The sequence below is a fragment of the Dermacentor andersoni genome, chromosome 6 (assembly GCF_023375885.2).
Source record: "Dermacentor andersoni chromosome 6, qqDerAnde1_hic_scaffold, whole genome shotgun sequence".
NCBI classification, from domain to species: Eukaryota; Metazoa; Arthropoda; class Arachnida; order Ixodida; family Ixodidae; genus Dermacentor; species Dermacentor andersoni.
In genome coordinates this window covers 111468811-111487692 of record NC_092819.1, presented here as the reverse complement: position 1 = coordinate 111487692, position 18882 = coordinate 111468811, and the positions used below count along the sequence as shown (strand labels likewise).

General features: G+C 45.1%; 1 long non-coding RNA gene across 1 annotated transcript; it reads left to right on the top strand.

The window, feature by feature from the left end:
- Positions 1-3642: 3642 nt before the first annotated feature.
- Positions 3643-16890, top strand: LOC129382347 (uncharacterized). Its single transcript, XR_008610426.1, has 3 exons — positions 3643-3747; positions 7819-7895; positions 16490-16890. It is a non-coding gene; the product is annotated as an uncharacterized lncRNA (long non-coding RNA).
- Positions 16891-18882: the final 1992 nt, after the last annotated feature.

Below are 18882 nucleotides of genomic sequence, written 5' to 3'. Positions count from 1 at the left end.
GTACGCCGAAAACTCCTTCGGTGCAACCGCGTGCTCATGCGCAAAAAAAAGATGGGAAGAGAGGCGCGCAATTAGCCAACACCACCTAGATAGCGCAAGGCCTGCTTATTCGAATCCAAGACATAATGCTACCTGGCCCGAAATTTCCATTGACAAGACTGGCGTGATGAAAGCACTGACGTCAAAATCATTGTTGCTTACTCGAGAGCATTCGCATTATATTGTACGGCAGTCTGGCCAGGTAACATAACGTCATAGGTCGGAGTGAAGAGGCGTTGTGCTATCCAGGTGGTGTTGGATTAGATGCGCCAGTAGTCATGTCGTTGCTCACCGTCGCAGCTGAGCGCGCGCAACAGCAATTTCTCTCCCGCCCCAAAATGGGCAGGCCACACATCGTACGTACTCCTTAAGAGCAGGCAGATTTCGATCAGCAACGCCCCTGGCAGAACCGGGAACGTCTAAGCCGTGCCGCTGCTGCAGCCCGGGCACAAGAACAGGCTCGTGCTGCCGAGATCAAGCAGCAACTGCATATCGAGGACCCGGCAGCCCACCAAGCCGTCGTCTAATGAACCGTCGGTATTAACCCAGTGATGAATACCAGGGCCGCACATTTTATTTTCACTGGTTAACCATTTGTACGGAGTGCTCAGATGGTGATTTGTTTGCCTTCAAATGTCGTAAAATTGATTGAATCCATTTATCGGCAACTTCAATTTGATGAAGTTCAATTGCTGGAGCCGGAAAGCTGTGTGTTGTATCAAGCATAATGTAAAAGTTCAAGCCGCGGACTACGGCCGGAGGCAACCCAGCAGCGCTCGCCGTCGAACGCAGTGTACTTTTACCTAGTGAACGCTTTCACGCTTTTTTCCAAGGTTCATGACGATACCAATTAACTTTTGTAAAATTTTACGCGTAGAAATTCTTTACCTTTAAATGTACAAAGTCATGTTACTAGCGACTGTTTGCTGCTGTTATTTATTAGGTGTTAAAGATGTTTTTTGCACGTTTTCATGACAGCTGACTTTGTCACTTGTTGGTAACACCGAGACAACACCTCGTATGCGTTTAGCGCGTGTTTCTTAAAAGAACCTGACATTAACAATTGGCGACCGCGACAGGACAAAGCCGGTTACGAGCTGCTTTAGTGGAGAGTGATTACCAATAGGTTATCTAAGTTTTATGTCGGGCTAGCGCTTGGGGCTCAAGGGCTCTGATATAATAGCTTGGGAAGACGAGCGGTCCATTAGGGCTCGTGTGGAAGACGGGAAGGCACGTGAGGAACGGGCTGCGAAAGAGATACGGAAGAACAGCGCCTTCGGTTTGAATAAAAAAATTTGCAATTGAGTTTGACGCTCGCTGAAGCAGAAGAAAGAAGTTCGGATGTTTCCGGCAACCCTAAACAACGGGAATTATCGATCCCGCTAAACCCGCACAGTCTGATTCCCGTCTTTAACGAGCCTCGAGACGACCTTGACGCGTGCTTAAAACGCTTTGAGCATGTGGCTACGGGACAAGATTAGCCCAAAGTGGCCCACTTCACTGAGCATATGCCTCGGGGGAAATGCTCTTGTAGTCTTGCAGCGCTTGTCGCCTGTAGTTCTATGGCTTATGAAAAGGCGAAGATAGCACTGTTGGAAGCAATTTCGTTTTACCGCAGAAAGATATCGAAAGAACTTTGGCGAAAGCAAACCCTAAAATGGCGAAATTGGTAGCCAATACGTCGCAAGGCTTGTCAGCTTTTTTGACCACTGGGCATACATCTCTGAAACAGTCGTTTCAATCCCTTCGTAGTTTAATCGTGGGAGAGCAGTTTCTTAAACACCTGGAACAGTCGATTGGTCGCGTTCCCCCGAGAGATAGATAGTAAGACGATTAAAGAGATGGCAGAAGTTCCTGATTGCCTTATGGAAGCACAGCGTTGTAATATCATGTTTTGCTCAAACAATGGTCTGAACACCGCAAAGAAGACTAGGAAGAAACTCCACGCATGAAAGCTCAGTTGAAGTGTTTCTGGTATAACAAACCGGGACACAGGGCGTCCGACTGCAAAGGCCAGGGAACCTCACTGCTCGGACATGTGCTGTTTAGATAATATAATTGGCAGTTTTGCATTAAAGTGAGGGGAAGGAGGGAGACATCATAAGTTTTGGTCCTTGAAAGACCTGTAGATGAGCTACTCATGAGCGCGACAAAAAGGAGAGCTGAGCTACCACGTAAGCTCATTAGTAATGTCTTGTGGAGCGATAAGTCTGCCCGAGTTATGCCTGTTTCAGAGGGAAATCATGAAGGCTAGAAAGTTTTCATGTCGAGAGAAGGTGGCAGCGATGTAATTATATTAAGGCGTGCTCTATAGACCCAGGAAAAGCCTTCACTGGCGAATGTACAATGGTTTGTTTAGAAGTAGTGACTAGTGTTTAGAAGTAGGACCTGTTGGTGATCCATATTAGAGGAAGAGTGGTTTAAACGAGCAGGGACGACACAGAAAAAGCTCGAACGAGCGCGGACTAGCAACAACAGTTTATTGTGAAAAATTCGAAGTTTCGCCCGAAAAGCGAAGCATCGATTGCGACAGCCAATTAGTAGACAGCGTTACAAAGTAAGGATAATACTTTTATCGGCCGTATAAACTTGGAAACATTCGATTATTAACTGAATTAACAAGGATGGTGTCAGCGCGCACAAGCAAACATGAACACATCACGCTCGATGAAGGCGAACGCTGGTGTGTGCAAGCACGGCAGCTGCAGCGAACGGAGTCACAAACGTACAAGTACGGATGATAGCGAAGCTCTCATAGCATCCCATACGCCCTGCAATGGCGGCTGGCGGAGGCATGGCAACGCCATCAACATTTCGCGGGGCCAATTTGTCGGTGGAGAAAAATCAATGTTTTCGCTGGAGGCTTGTTGCGCAAAGTCGTCTCATCAAAGAGCAAACAACAGTACAAATGAAGCGTGAGAACGTTTGCCACGACATCGCATCACAATCGATTACGAATACACCCATCTCTATATATAACCTTCATTCTATAACGGCAGGCATTACACCAGTGAGTCTTGACAGTTTTGCATGAATTCAGAGCAATGGGTTCCCACATATTTTCAACTATAAGTACCACATGCATGTATTCTTAGTACCAACGCACATTTGTTATTTTGATGTTAAGATAAAATTAACATTACATTGAAATAATTAACAAAACCCGCACTTTCCTGTCGTACTGAATACATATGTAAAACATATTCTTCATTGAAAGGACAGTTACAAAAGAAAATTACTGATAAAGTGTCATGAATTTAGTATTATATTTATTATATTTATTATTTTTATTATATATATTGTCGTTACTTTTTATGACTACGCGTAAGAGAGTTTTGACGACATTACAGTGTTGAATACGCTAATACAATTTCGGCATATCTCAGCATGCACTGGTAGGAGGAAATTTCAGAAGCCTGCACCGCTTCGTATTCATAATTATTTGTGGTTGGAAGCGAACAGCCTGTGCCTTCACATTTTCCAATTTTAACGACACTCTCAGAACTTTGTGAAATGTTTGCATTGGCAATGTTTTGAATGCATAATTTTCATGAACTACTGTTTTGCCCCGCAGGATATAGCCGCGTTTCAATCGCACGGAAGCGCATTTCAGCCTCGCCTTCGTGACCATGTGAATTGACCTTGAAGTCGCCTTCGTGGGGTCTATCGCTTCAACGCAAGAGAGGCGAGAAAACAGCGCTCACAAAGGTATCAACCGTCCGCAGATCCCTTTCAAGATGCGGCGCGCGCGACTGCGCGCGGCCTTCAAAAGTACGCACTTTTTTGGCGGAGTCGAATCCTTGCCTCCCGCACTGTCTTCCAGCTTTCCTCCATATATGGCGCGCGAGATTGAGCCACGATGGCCTGTTCCCCCTTGCGCCCGGTCGCGAAATGCCCAGTTGCTGCCGGAGCACAACCTCGTCCCTGTTGGTTTGCGACATTCTTCCTTGGGCCCGTTTAGCACATGGACAAGAACATGCCTCCATGAATCAAGAGCATTAAGCAGCGAGCACCACGGGGTCTACCGGGAGAGAAGAGGAAACAAACGGAGCTGGAGAGAGAACACGTCGATCGGGACTCGAAGGAGCCAAGGTGGCTTGCTTGCGGAGGTGCAGGAAGAAATCAGACACATGGTCCAAAGCCTGCGGGGCCTCTACCCAGTCGGCATGATTGTTTCCAACGGCGTGGTATTGTCTCTCACTCAGCTCCCTTTTCTTCATCTCCTCCCTCGTTGGATCCCGTGGCGCTCGCTGATTAGTGCTCTTGATAATTTTCTTTATTGCTCGGCACGCGCCTTCGCGCTGAGGATTTCCGTTCTTATTCGTCGTCATCTTTCAAACACTTCGGCTGTCTGCTGCACTACACGCACGTGGATTTTACCCCTCAGATCAGGCACGAAACAGGTCCCCACAGCTTGACATCTGATATGCAGGGTGTCCCAACTAGCGTGCACCAAAATTTAAAAATATGTAAATGCCACGTAGCTGGACAGAACCAAGGTAATGTTGTTTGCCGTCGCTTGGAGATGGATTTCTTTAATGCCGGCTAATTACATTTGTCATAATTATTCAAGTTCTCAAATATTATAGTTAGTTAAAAAGTGCCAAGGAGAAAATTGTAGAGCATCAAGAAAAACTCCCGATACGACTCTCTGTTGCTCAGTACGTGCTACATAAATGCGCTTTTAACAGCGTGAAAGAACCCCGCGAATACACGCAACGTGGCTCGAGTGGCCAGTCGCGCTGCAGTTTTGCATGTAATCGCGACCATGTGCATATCTTTATACATTGGTGCACGATAGTTGGGACATCCTGTGTATATAAGCAATGAAAGTTGATCTATAGCCGGTATGAACTTCATTGTGGCTAAACCGCGCAAGGCGAAATGCGGAAACACCCGTGTACTTAGATTTAGGTGCACGTTAAAGAACCCCAGGTGGTCGAAATTTCCAGAGTCCTCCACTACGGCGTGCCTCACAATCAGAAAGTGGTTTTGGCACGTAAAACCCCATAATTCAAACGGTCCAAGGAAAACACGTGCGCGGGGAAAAAGGGCAACACAAGGCGCTGTATTGTCTTCTTGTCCCCCGTGTACGTGTTTTCATTGCGATGCTTAGCCACAGTGATGTACATGGACGACCGCACCGAACGCGCACCTGCAGTAACTAGGACAAAAGCTGCGTAGGGCTCCATAGATGAGGTGCAAACCCGTAAAGGCCTATGGCATCCGTCGCCTGCTCGGCTCTTCCGGTGCAACAGATGGCGGTTCTGGCGCATGATTCTCTATTCGCTGGGCCGATGCACATCTCTGTGCACCTTCATCGCCACGTATCGTCCATGCTGCTAGTTTCTAGATCATGTTATGGTCGCATCAATGACTGACCACGAGGTCTTAGCGTGGGAAGTCATTTAAAATATTTTTCTCGCCGATCGATCGAACGCGTGAATTAGGTATGCGTGCTGTCTCAGTCTCGTGCTTACCTTGAATGACGGATGGCACTTGTTCTCACGTCAATTCTATTCGGGTGGAGGACGTGAGTGATTTTGTAACATTTCAATAGTGAATGTCAGATTTGCGCTAGAGCCCGTCTTATACGATGATGTGTTCACCTGTCGTAGCCATTGAAAAATCGCTTTGAGCGAGTGCGCACAGCTGCTAAGAACCTTGGCTTTCCCTTAGAAAAATACCGTCCACACATTTGGCTTTTAGAATCTTTATATCACTGCAAAAGTAGATGCTCGGGCAAGTTGGTACGACATACTTAAATTTTTATGCCATTTTACAAAAAACGTGATACCTTTTGCGACGTTTACATATGAAACATACTTGTATTGTAAGTTTCTGCCGACGTTACTGACATTTCCTGGAACATGCGTAATAACGAAACGTTAACCACACGGCTGGCATGGTTTAACCATGCTTTAACGTTGTATCTTCCTGCAACTTTACCAAAACATTTGTTATAAAAGTCTCTAACGCGTTCAGAGCTGCAGTGTCTTTGTAAAACTTTGTGATATTTGTGTGAGATATGGAAGTTGAGTCGTGCACCTAGCCCGTCTTGCGTAGAACACCAAATTACAGTCGCTATAATATGCAAGGTGTTCGCATAAATGGTGTTCGAAGACATTTGTGCCAAGAAAAAGCTTGGAATGGGAAAGCTTGCCCACTTATAGTGCATTCACTACTAAACCATGTATGCTTCAAGCAGCCCAGTGAAATTGAGATAAAATAAGTAAAAAAAATGTTGTCGTTGGCACGAATGGAATTCACTTGAGGACAAGAAAGTGCGACTCGCCATTCAAGATAAGCACGAAAGTGCGACAGCGCGCAAAGCTAATTTACATGTTCTGTCCGTTCGGCTAAAAAAGGTATTTTAAATGACTGTCCGTGCTTGGATTTCGGGGTTAGTCACCGAGGCGACCATTACAGGCTCTAGAAATTAGCAGCGTGGGCGATACCTTGTGATGAAGGTGCACAGAGACCAAGCGCGGCCGGTCCCGCGAACGGAGAATCATGCGCCCGAACCGTCATCTGTTGAACCGCAAGCGCCGAGCATACGACGCGTCCCATGAGCATTTACGAGTTTACGCCTCACTTATTGCTACGCCTAGCTACGGCTTCCAAAGCGTATGCTGTAGTGTGGTACAAGTGGAGTGCCACGACCTCGCAAGTCGGGTGGTGGCTTTGTGCAACAGAAAATTTTGGGAGGCTCGTAACCTAATCTAGTAATGTTGGTTATGGCAGCGCTCCAACTGATTCACAGATCAGAAACAGAGAGGCCATCTGTTTCACGACCATTTCTCTGAGGTGCAGCAAGACTGCCACTCCACGGTGCAGTTGGAAGGGATGCAGCGGGAGCAGCCATTCTTTTGAGATTCTGAACACCCTAGATAGAAACAAACACGAAAATGTATCTAATGGTTCTTCAAGGATGGGTTATCTTCGGGAGCATCAACGTTAGTAGACAGATGTTCTCTTTTGTGGCTGCAGGGAAGGCACTATCTTCAATAACCGAGGTGTCATTAAACTACATATAAAGATAAGAATACCTGTGACTACAGCACACATATCCAGCCTTTCAGCAGCGTGTGGCTTCCAGTAAAATTATAGAAGCCACACGCATCTGCACTTCTCATGTGCTGCCTGTGAAGGCAGAAAACATCACGCCTGTGCTCCTTTTGTCCTTACCAGAACTGTTCAGCACACGTTCTATGAGTGTCTTGCACATCGTGCACGTGAAAGTGCAGTGAACCTGCACATAAAATTTCGGCCCTTGTGCCTTGCTTGTGACTTTCTGAATGCCTACTCACAGCTGTAAGGTCTGGTAATGTACCGGAACTGTGTTCTGCGTGCCTTGAAGCGCTATTAAGATAAAGGCGCTCTCAAGCTCCTTATAGTCTTTGGAAGGGAACGCTCCTGAGCGAGCTTGGTTCTCTCAATATAGGGAGAGGGAAGGAAGAGAGGAGGCTAGGCAAAGGGATAAAAAATGTTTTCACCGCGATTTACTGCAGCAGCAGGAAGGTTGAGTTTGTTGCCCCCACCGCGTAATTACTGCCACATGCCCTTGGATATATTTCGTGCGGTCTCCCGCTAGCTTTTTGTGATTAAGCACATAGGTTCACGCAGACGGAAGCGCATGCGCATAGACATTCGTTCACTGCCACACACATACTGACACATTTCGCTAGCTCTAGGAAAGGACTAGGTGCTTGTCGAGCGTATTTGGCGACCAGCTGCGAAAGCGTGAAAAGAGCTACAAAATAGGGCACTGCGACGCAGGTGACCCCAGTTGGTTGCGCTTTTCCTGTGAGCAGCGGAACGTACGACAAAGACGGAACCCACGCCGAACACTCAAGGTAAGGAAACCGCCTTTTATTACCGTTCTCGTCGTGTTTTAGCGCGCTTTGTGATCAACATGAAATCTCGACAGCTACACTGGCCATAGATGCCACAAGTATATGAGAAGCATCAGCATCTCGGCTTGGCTGCATGCTAATTCGGCAGCCTGCAGCGGGTAAGACAAAAGTTTGACAAAAGTTTGGAAAAAGTTCGCAGACATGCTGAACTTGGCTCTCTCTAATTAGCGGCCGCTTAGTCGAAGATGTCCGTAACCACAATATTCAATTTACCGAAATCAACCAATACGATCCTGTGTAAAAACCCGTTTTCCCATATGTAAAATTATGTTATTGAATATGGGAGTTGTGGAAGAAGTAGTTTTTTTAAGTAGGGTAGGATCTGTGTAAATGCGTGTCACAGCTGATCTTGCTTCTGCATGTACTTCTTCACCTTGGTGGAATGCCTGACTTCTGCTAATGGAAAACATGTTTTTTACCTTGCTTGCTTATAGCAATTGGCACAATCCGGATTATTAGCCACTCTAAGGCTTTAGCCAGTCGGCGTAGGGCTTTTACCTAGTTAATGAAGAGACGGACTTGTTGACATAGGGGGTTGCACTGGTATGAGTTATATAAATAAATTGAGAAACATCCTCAAAAACTTAAGCGGTGTACACCGAGTCTTATACTGGTTGGAGCAAGGCCCGTTTTACGCATTCGCAAAAGTGCATGCGGACAAGCTTCAGCCAAGAATAGGAGGTATTGGTAGATGCACGACCAAATTTTAACACGACAGCGTTAAGGGCTCCATGCCGCAGAAAATCCTCCAGTGTCGACCGTCGTTTCGGCAAAAATAATTCCGAACCACGCATGTACAACTACTATTCTATCACCAAAGTTGCTCATATGTTGTCTTTCATTTTTTACAAATTATTCGTCGAAATTTTGAGAATAACAGCGCACAAACAAATGTCATGAGTCAGGAAAACAACTTTATTTGGTCCACAATACACGCGAGTAGACTCAACGTCACCTGGCTAGGCCCACTCGGGGACCATCAGGTTAAACCTGACAGCCTACTCGCGGGCCCTCTGGACTGTCAGGATTGGAGAGGTCTGGTCCTAGGCTTCAATAATCTTCATCATTTCCTCTTGGGTTAAAGGGGGACCGGCAGAGGCGCAGCCCCGCAGGATATGCTTGAAGTGTTTGAGTCTTGTCATCTAAACGCACTAGGGATAAACCATGGTTTAACACTCAGCTGCGCACTCTACTGCGACGTCTAAGTCGAATGTACAGGAAATGTAAAAAAAAAATTCTTTGGAAAACAAGTGTGAGCTAAAAAAATGGAAACTTAATTTTCAAAGGCTAACTAAAGTAGCTAAGAATTCTTACTTCTTGAGTCTTGGTAAGAAGTTCTAGAGGACTAGAAAGAGTTTTGGAAATACGTTCGTCTCAATGTTAAAGAAAATCTATCTATTCCTCCTCTAAAATATTCTCACACAATCGCTGACGATGATGCGTCTAAGGCAGCTATATTTAACAATTATTTTTTGTCCGTCTTTAGTCAAAGTTGTTCGCGCGTTGTTAACACGATTTCTTCAACTGAAGTATAAGTGTTGCCTTAGGCCACTTTTAGTGTGCCTGGTATTCGAAAATTCTTAGAAAGTATCAAACCAGCTAAAGCGTGTGGCCAAGATGATATTCCAGCAGCCATAATAAGAAACTCTTCGGCAACGTTATCTTTGTACTTTCACTGCTTATTTCGGAAGTGCTTCATTGAGAAAGCACTACCTCGTGATTGCAAGTAAGCACGTGTTACACCTGCTCATAAGAATGGATTGAGAACTACAGGCCGGTGTCTTTAACTAGTATAACATGTAAAATATTTGAACACGTCGTTTATAGTTCTATAATGACACATTTGGTTAAACATAAACGTCTGCATCCTAGGCAACACGGATTTCGGCAAGGTTTTCCTTGCTCAACGCAGCTTGTTTACATCACGCATGATTTGGCTCTAGCAATAGATAAGCATAAAGTAGTTGACTGTATTTTCTTGGACTTCAAAAAAGCGTTCGATATTGTTCCTCATGACCTTCTTGTTAGTAAATTACGGGGCTATAAACTGAATGAATCTTTTATTGCATCGATAGCCGAGGGCTCAGTTCTGGGCCCTCATTTGTTTCTGTTGTATATAAATGATATTACTATTGGCCTCAAATCTTCGTTGAGAAATTCGAGGATGACTGTTTGGTTTACAGGACTATAGAGAAGGAACGTGATTCCGAATACCTGCAGCATGATTTGAATGTAATATCATCCTGGTGTGCCCATTCAGAAATGTCGTTGGATGTTAATAAGTCTGTTCACGTCACCTTTACAAGGAAACGTTCGTAACAGTTGAATACGTATACCGTAAATAACGCTGCTTTAAGCACGGCCACGGAATATAAATATCTAGGAGTTTATTTAACAAGTTATATGAGGTGGACTAGGCACGTTCACCACATGAAAGTTAATGCTGCACGTGTTTTGGGTTGTTTAAGACGAAATTTCAGCGAACTTCCATCTAACTTAAAAGAACAACTGTATTTCACTCATGTCCGCTTATTGTTAGAGTATGCATGCGTTTGCTGTGATCCGTATACCAAAGAGCTGGCGGATACGCTTGAAAAGATAAAAAATATGGCAGTGCGATTCGTTTAAGTAATTGGGATCGACAACTTAGTATGAGAGAAAGCAAAACTAAACTTAAACAGGCAGACCGTAGACGAAAGCTCAAGTTGAACTAGAAACTAGAAAGATCGTAGACGAAACCTCAGGTTGAATTTTTTTTCATGATACCTACCATTCCAAAATTGAAATCGATAAGGAGAAGTACATCTAAGCGCCGTCCCACATATCCCAAAGAAGTTACCACAGTCGTAAAGTAAATGAATTTTCTTTGAAAGGTGACGTCTTGCGCTATTCATTTTTTGTTAGATCTATACGTGAGTGGAATGCTCTTCCGCTATGATTGTATCCATTGTCTCTAATGAAGTTTTTTACCGCGCTTTGTGTAATTAGTTTCTTTGTTATTGGTCTCAAATATGATGCTTATTTTTATGTATCCCCCTGCTGTAATGCCCGCAAAGGCGAACCAGGTATGAAATAAACAAATAAATAAAAATAAATAAATAAAACTACCACACAGGGGGCAGTCCGGGCTTGGGAACCGTTCAGGGTTCATTGTGTGGAGTGCCGCGGGGCTCGAGTGAGTGCTTGTTTACAGAAGTCTGAGAGTGACTGCCTGGGCCCTGCACAGCGAGGAGTGCGGCAAAGGCAGCAGTCTTCTTGAGAGATAATTATGCTTGCAGATCTTGTTGTACGAGCAGAGAGGCTCGGGTCGCCAAGGAGAGGACGCGTTACCCGGCGCACAGTCAGTCAAACCCCGTGCAGCCGAGTGCGCCTCCTCGTTGGGGTTGATCGATGCCCCCTCAATTGTTCAAAGGCGCGCAGAAAACCAGGACAACGAGTGATCTTTGAGGTCTTTGGCATTTTGGATGATACGTAGGGACTGGGGAGCCACCATTCCCATATGGAAGGCCCTGATAGCGGCCTTGGAGTCTGAATAAATCGTGTCATGTACGCCGTCCGTCAATGCAAAAGCAACTGCAACATGCTCTGCAACGCTGAAACTTGAACTGCGGTCGGTAGCGCAGCTGAGGGTTTTGGAATCCCAGCCGATGACCACTGAGGAGAAGGCTTTTACTTGAGCGTACGAAGCAGCGTCTACTAAGCATGTTCGATCCTTGTCTAAGCGGGCACTGGCGAGCAGAGCTTTGCCCATGGCTTGTCTTCGTCCTTTGTTGTAGGTCGGATGCATATTGTTGGGCATCCGGTGTATGGAAATCTTGGATCTTACGTTGGTAGGCAGCAATGGGATTACGTCTCAGCATGCCAAGTATGGCTCGGGCCGCTGGGGTACCAGAGAGTCTGACAAACGGGAAAAACTCTTGGGCTTCAACAGTTTCTTCGAATGTGTTGTGGATTCCCAACTTGAGGAGCTCTGTGTGCGTTCAGACACGAAGGCCGAGGGCAAGCTTGAAGACTCTTGTGATTAGGCCATTGATCTTGTTGCGCTCCGACACGAGACAGTTGTGCATAGCCGCCCAATAAGCGAGGTGGCATAGCATGAATGCGTAGATAATCCGGATCAGATTGTCCTCCCTGATTTCGCGGTGCCTGTTGGCGATTCTTTGGATCAGACTGAGGGCGCTTTCGGTCTTGGAACAAATGCGTTTGAGGGCGGCTCCATTAGTTGAGGTTGGTTGAGGTTTTATAATTAATAGACAAGATACAGTACAAGGCAATAATATACGGGAGGAGGTCCCGAGGTCAAAGACTGAAATGGGAACTCCTGTACAGTGTATAAGTAAAAATATAAACAACAACAGTTGGAACAAATAGTGTAAAATATTCAAAAGATAACAAACTTAGTATTGTTTTAGGTTTGGCAGTACTAAACAAATCAGCTGCAGACATGCTAGTAAAAAAGTATAATAATTATTATTACATTCGACTAATTACAGAACTATAACACCATTATGAAAGTAAATGGATAATGAGACCTAACCAAATGAACTTTAATTTGTGTTGCGTAACCAAATCCACATTTGGAGGGGAAAAATACTTATCTCAGTGGTTGCAGATGATAAAATGTGGTCTTTTAGTTGTCGTTTAAATTTAATTGATTTACATGACTTAATAGTAGGACGTAGTGTGTTCCAGAAGGAAACGGACGAAAAGTGGACACTCTGCTTACCATAATTTGTGCCTACCATGGGAAGAATAAAGTTATTGTTTAGTGCAAATCGCGTAAGATTAGTATTTATTAGACAAGATTGAGGTATCAGGGTGTTGCGGTAAGCGTTATCTAGTTGTCGATATAAGAAAGTACCAAGAGTAAAGTTAATAAGCTCGTACACAGTAAGAATATCATAGTTATGTAATAAGTATTTGGAATTGAAATGGTTAGGACTAAATGTGATTATTCTAACAGCCTGGTTTTGTAGTACTTGTGATGATTGTAAGTGGGTACGATACGTACTGCCCCAGCATGCAATGCAATATTTTATATGTGAATGGATAAATGAGTAGTATAAAGAGAGTAGTGTTTCCTGGTTAAGCACATACTGAGCTTTTAAAAGTGTCCTTATTCCATATGTTGCCCTCCGCCTAACGTTGGCTATGTGTTGATGAAATTTAAGGTTAGAATCAAGTTCTACACCCAAGTAGTTACAGGAAGTACTACGCGGGGTAAGATTATTACCATGGTAGAGCGAAGGAATGAATGTGGATGAGCGTTGGTGGGACGTGAATAAAACAAATTTAGTTTTAGACGAGTTTATATGGAGCTGGTTAATATTGCACCAATTTAACACGTTGTTTAAGTCGGTATTAAGTTTAGAAACTAGGTTCCCTACACAAATGTCAGAGTTAAAGATAGTTGTGTCGTCGGCATAAAGAATGCAGTTAGAAGAAAGCAGGCAATTAGGCAGGTAGTTAACATACATTAAAAACAAGAGTGGGCCAAGTATGGATCCCTGAGGTGCACCCATGTTTGTTGTCATTGATTTAGAAAGAACACCGCTAATTCTAACTCTTTGTGTTCTATCTTTTAAGTAATTTTGTATCAAAGTTGATGCAGGACCTGTTATTCCGATAGATTCACGTTTAAAGGATAAAATGTGATGGTTAATTTTATCAAAGGCTTTAGTTAGATCCACGAACACTGATCTAGCATACATGCCCTTATCAATAGCCATCTTTAATTGTTCAGTTAGGGCGATAAGAGCAAGTTCGGTTGAATAGCCCTTGCGGAAGCCGAATTGGAGTGGTGAAAGAATACTAAATTTAGATAGGTAATTAGTTAGGCGCTTTCCTACCAGCCGTTCAATAACTTTGCTAAAGAAGGGTAGAATGCAAATGGGCCTATAATCAGTAATCAAGGCACATTCACCCTTTTTAAATACAGGAGTAATTCTACCTTGTTTTAGTTCTTGTGGGAATGTTCCAGTCTTAAATAATAGGTTAATAATACTTGCGAGAACATCTGAGATTAGGTGGGCAATTAGCTTGATGTGATTTGGATGCATATTATCAAGACCTGCACTTGGTCCCGTTAGAATCGATAATCGTTCCTAGGAACCTTATAGTGTCCACCCGCGGAACTGGGGATCCGTTACCGGTGGATAACGTAATGTGGTTCTCCGTTGCTGGCTGGCTCTGGGCCTCTTCTTCTAGAGCAAGAGCTCGGATTTAGCGGGCGATCACCTTAGACCGATGGGGATGAGATAACGCTCCGTCACATCGATGGACTCTTGCAAAGCACCCTCGACCTGACCCTCACATCCGTTGGGTCATCAGATGGTTGTGTCGTCCGCGTGGATCGTGTGGTTAATGTTCGGAATCTTGTCCAGGGCCCTCGACAGGTTGCCCATGGAGATGTTGAACAGCGTCGGGCAGATCACCGCCCCCTGACGTGTTCCCTTTGGCCCAAGCTGAATTTCGTGGGTCAAAAACTCGTCAATCTTGAGTCTAGTGGACCTCGAGGAAGAGAAAGAGCGCACGAAATTGTACGTCCGCTTGTACGCCCGCAAGAGCCTGACAAAGTGAAACCCTGTCAGGCTCTTGAGAATAAAGGTGTGCGATATGTTGTCGAAAGCCTTTTCCAAATCCAAGCCGAGAATTGCCTTAGTGTCGGCGGAGGTGGAGCGAATGATCTGGTGCTTGATCAGCTTCATGGAGTCCTGAGTAGAGAGCCCGACCGAAAGTCAATCATGTCGGGATTATAGCATTCGTTAGACTCAAGGTGGTCAGTAAGGTGGTTAAGCATGGCGTGCTTGGCCATCTTCCCGACCCATGACGTCAGGGAGATGGGCTTTAGATTGTCGATGCTCGGCACCCCACTTGGCTTGGGTATGAGCACTGCGTAGGCTGCTTTCCAGCTCTTGGGAATGAGGCCGCTGCACCAGATTTCGTTCATCTTGTCTCTAAGAAACTCAATTGAGACGTCGTCGAGATGTTTGAGCATCTTGTTGGTGACCCCGTCGGGCCCAGGGGCAGATCTGCCGTTGAGGGATGCAAGAACCCGCTTGGGCTCAGCCACGGTAAAATTCTCGTCGATCGATGGCGCGTCGCGCCCTTCGTAGTCGGGAAATTGGGGGGGGGGGGGCACCGGATCGTCCGTGACCGCCAGGTACTTGTCTATGAGCTGCTCCATGACCGCCTCTTCTGGAATCGAGTCGGTGGCCAAATGGACAGCTTTCGCCAAAGCTCTCCTGATTCACCCATGAATCCCCCATGACGACTAGAAGTTGACAGCCGGCAAAATGCACGGTCTTCTTGAGAATGTCACCAGCCCTGTCTCTATGAACGCATAGGGTGCTCGACAAGGAGTTCGGCCATTACGTACTCGACCCCATTGTCCGCGGGACCGAGGTCTCGCTGAATGCACGTGAACGTTTTACTGACCACAGTAGCGACCCCCTTCCCCCTTCAGTGGAAGCCGCCGTTAGGAAACTGGGGAGCTTGATGGGTGATGATGTCATCGCTTCTTGCAAGGCGAGTACTTGGGGTTTGTCCTTTACACTTTTTATGCATTGTATCAAGGCCCCCGTTTTCTGACGAACTCTGCGCAATTGCAATGCCACATTGTTATGACGTTAATTCCGTTATCCATGTTTGGGCTTGGGGATGGATTGCAAGAGTGCCACATTCAGAGTGGCACCCTACGTCGGTGAGGCATTGACGCTGTGCAAGTTTGGGACTTGTGCAGTAGATGTGCTTGGCAAAAATCCGTGGCTGGTTCCCCCCCTCCCCCACCAGCCTAAGCATACTCGCGCTAAGGGAGACCAGGCGCAGGTGAGGGTGCTCGATCACTTGTTGTAGGTGAGAGACCTGTCTGTATGTTTGAAATGCGTTCTTGAGCACAGACTACCGTCAGACTACCACTCAGTTTTACCGTCTCGTCTCCCCTCGGGTCATCCAGGGTCCGACGCTTCACTGGAACTGTCTTGGGAGGGTGGAGCTCCGCCGTGTCCATGGCCGACGAGCGTGCGGCAGGCTGAGGAGCCGGTGGTGTGAGCGCCAATCTTCGTATTTATGCCATCTCGGTGGCTAGCCAATTGATTTCCTGCTTGAACGGAGGGTATTCTTTCCTAAGACTATCATTGGCACGCCTAAGATCTTCGAGCTTGTTCGTGAACAAAAAAAAGAACATTTTGAGCGCATACCTTATATGCGAGCTCTTTTCAAACTGAACTATTAAAAGCGCGAAACAATAACAAGAGATTTGCCCCCGCAAGAGGCCGCGTTTCTAACAGAAAGCTCGTGCATAGCTTTCGCCGCCAGCGTTTCGCGTTAACATTTGCGGTTACATAAGCTGCATTTGCCGCGAACCATGAAAGGTAGTCAGGAGTCTTTGAATGCTATCCGGTTCCACTCTTAAAGGCGAAGCATAAGCGTCCTCCCAATTTTTATATTATGCGATCTGCGCTCTGGCATTTCTGTACACACAGAGGCCTCACATTATAATTCATCCCTGCTTCATTTACGTTTACGTATTCTAGGAACTTAAGATCGAAGTGCTGCAAGGAGCCGGAGTCTTGTACCCGTGGCACGACAGGCGCCTGGAATGGTGCGAGTTCTGGAATATGCATTGTTCGGCGTCCTGGTGGCGGCCAACATCTGCGTCGGCCTCTACTTCTCCTTCCGAAAGGCCGAACTTAGGCGTGGAGGCGCTCCGACGACGGCAGAAGTGTTCTTGGGAAGCCGGATGCTCAAGACCCTCCCACTGGCCGCCTCGTCCGTAGTCTCTCTATTCTCATCAACTGGCCTTGTCGGCTACTCGGGCCACTACTATGCCTACGGATGGCACATGATGTGGTCCTACCTGACTCCCTTGGTGTTCATTCCACTGGGCACGCACATGTTCGTCCCTGTGCTTTACCGCCTTCGCATCACGTCCATATTTGAGGCAAGTTGTCTGTATGATTACGCAAAAGGAAGTCGCACTGGTTTCTGCTAGCAAAATGAAAGTTGTCATGCTGAGCCGATCCATACTGGATTTGCTAAAATTTAATTATGGGGGCTGTTTCTCTGTTTGTATGATCATGGAAGCAGTTTCTGATAGGCTTTTTTTCTCGAGGGCATGTTCCCTAATGTTTTTCTCGTTTGCACTGCTAGGATAACGCACAAAGATTGCGTATTTATGATCAGCTTCAATAATACGATAAATTATGCACACTTTCACAGATACATGAAGATAACCTACTATATTACACTGCATCCATTTGATATTGTGCCGCTGTTTTTCAGAAGCTGTGTACAGTTGTAGAAACACGCATCGATCGATATAGTAAAGTTGTGTTGCAGTAAAACCTCAGTTTTTCCATCATCATGCAGTGCGCATTTGTGTCAACGTTTTGGACATTCTCTACTGTTTATTCAGTAAGTCTCAGAGTGTCGCAAGGTTGTTTTTGCGGTGTTAAGCGTTTTAATGCACTGGAATGATTAAGGTACTTCACGCACCTTCCGAGAATGATCTGTGTTCGTATGTATGTATCTATTTATCTTTGTATATAACCGGTATCGCGTCAACCTGGGTTGCTCAGGACGACCGTGGTCGAATGGGTAACGCATCAGGCTGCTGTGCTGAAGGAACCGGGTTCTAAACCAACCATCACACCAACGTTTGGAAGGCAAACATGGGTGCTTAAAAAAATTTTATTGTTGTAGATTGAATGAAAGGAATTGTTCAGATACAACATACGCTTAAGATACTGGCTGAGTAAGAGAGCGGCTGAAAGGAAGGCTGAGAAGTGGGTAAGTCCTCCGGGCATGAGCTCGTTTCTATCTTCGTCTCTGGCTGGCCTGCTCTAGTAAATACATGGCAAATAGTATTTTTCGCCTGTGCTTTTTTTCGCACGCAGTACTATTAAGCCCGAAGTTCTTGAACCGCTTCACTAGAAAAACCCAGCTAAGTCTCGCCTTCTTTTTGTGAAGAATAAATGCCGGTAGTATTTTACTATGACCAATCTTGCAGCGATAGAATGTATTCAAGAACATTGATATGTAGACTTAGGTTCCCACACGAGATGTGTGAGTTCCAAGACAGACAGCCCTTGAGATTTGTAGTCGACACCATTTGTCTCGCTGCTCAAATGGATTAAATTGTGCTTTAAAGAACAAAGACAGCCCTCAGCCCTTCAGAGTAAATGGTGCCTTCTGGCCACAAGCCACTTTTGAACAAGCATATACCTAAGAATTTCATTGCGCTCATATTATTCCTTCGATGCTAAAAAACTTGATTGCTATTGCGTTCTTTATTTGCGCTACAGTTACATGTGGATACTTCTATATCTTTAAGGACATCTCATTTTATACACATTACTTGTTCGCTTCAAATGCGTACGTAGTCGAGTACAGTTTAATTTATTGCATACATTTGAATGCAGCACACAAGAATCATCGTATTTTACAGGGCAGGACATCAAAACTATCATTGATATATAGAACAAAAAGAGGTCTCAATGATGAGATCTATGACACAAATGTGATATATTTCTATTTTGAGCATGTTCAATTTATTAGAACTCTGTTTTCCTTGTTATCAAAATATGCTATCAAATTGACTGTCGCTGCATTAAGTTTGTATATTAACTAGTCTGAGCGACAATATTGAGTCATACCATATGGCATGTTCTGCAGACATCCAGAAATATGCAATCAGTAATTGCCTAATATTACAAAACAGGCCAACTCATCTGGAATACGTCTTAGCCAAGAAGATACCATTATTTTCAAATAAATTATAAAATGAATGCCAAATATTCAATCACACAAACCTGTTACGCTACAGAAAAATTTTTCTTCGACACCCATGTTGGCAATCAACAGAAGAGATGCTAACAAAGGTGGCCTTATTTTTAACTGTTACGTAATTAGGGATATATTAACAAGC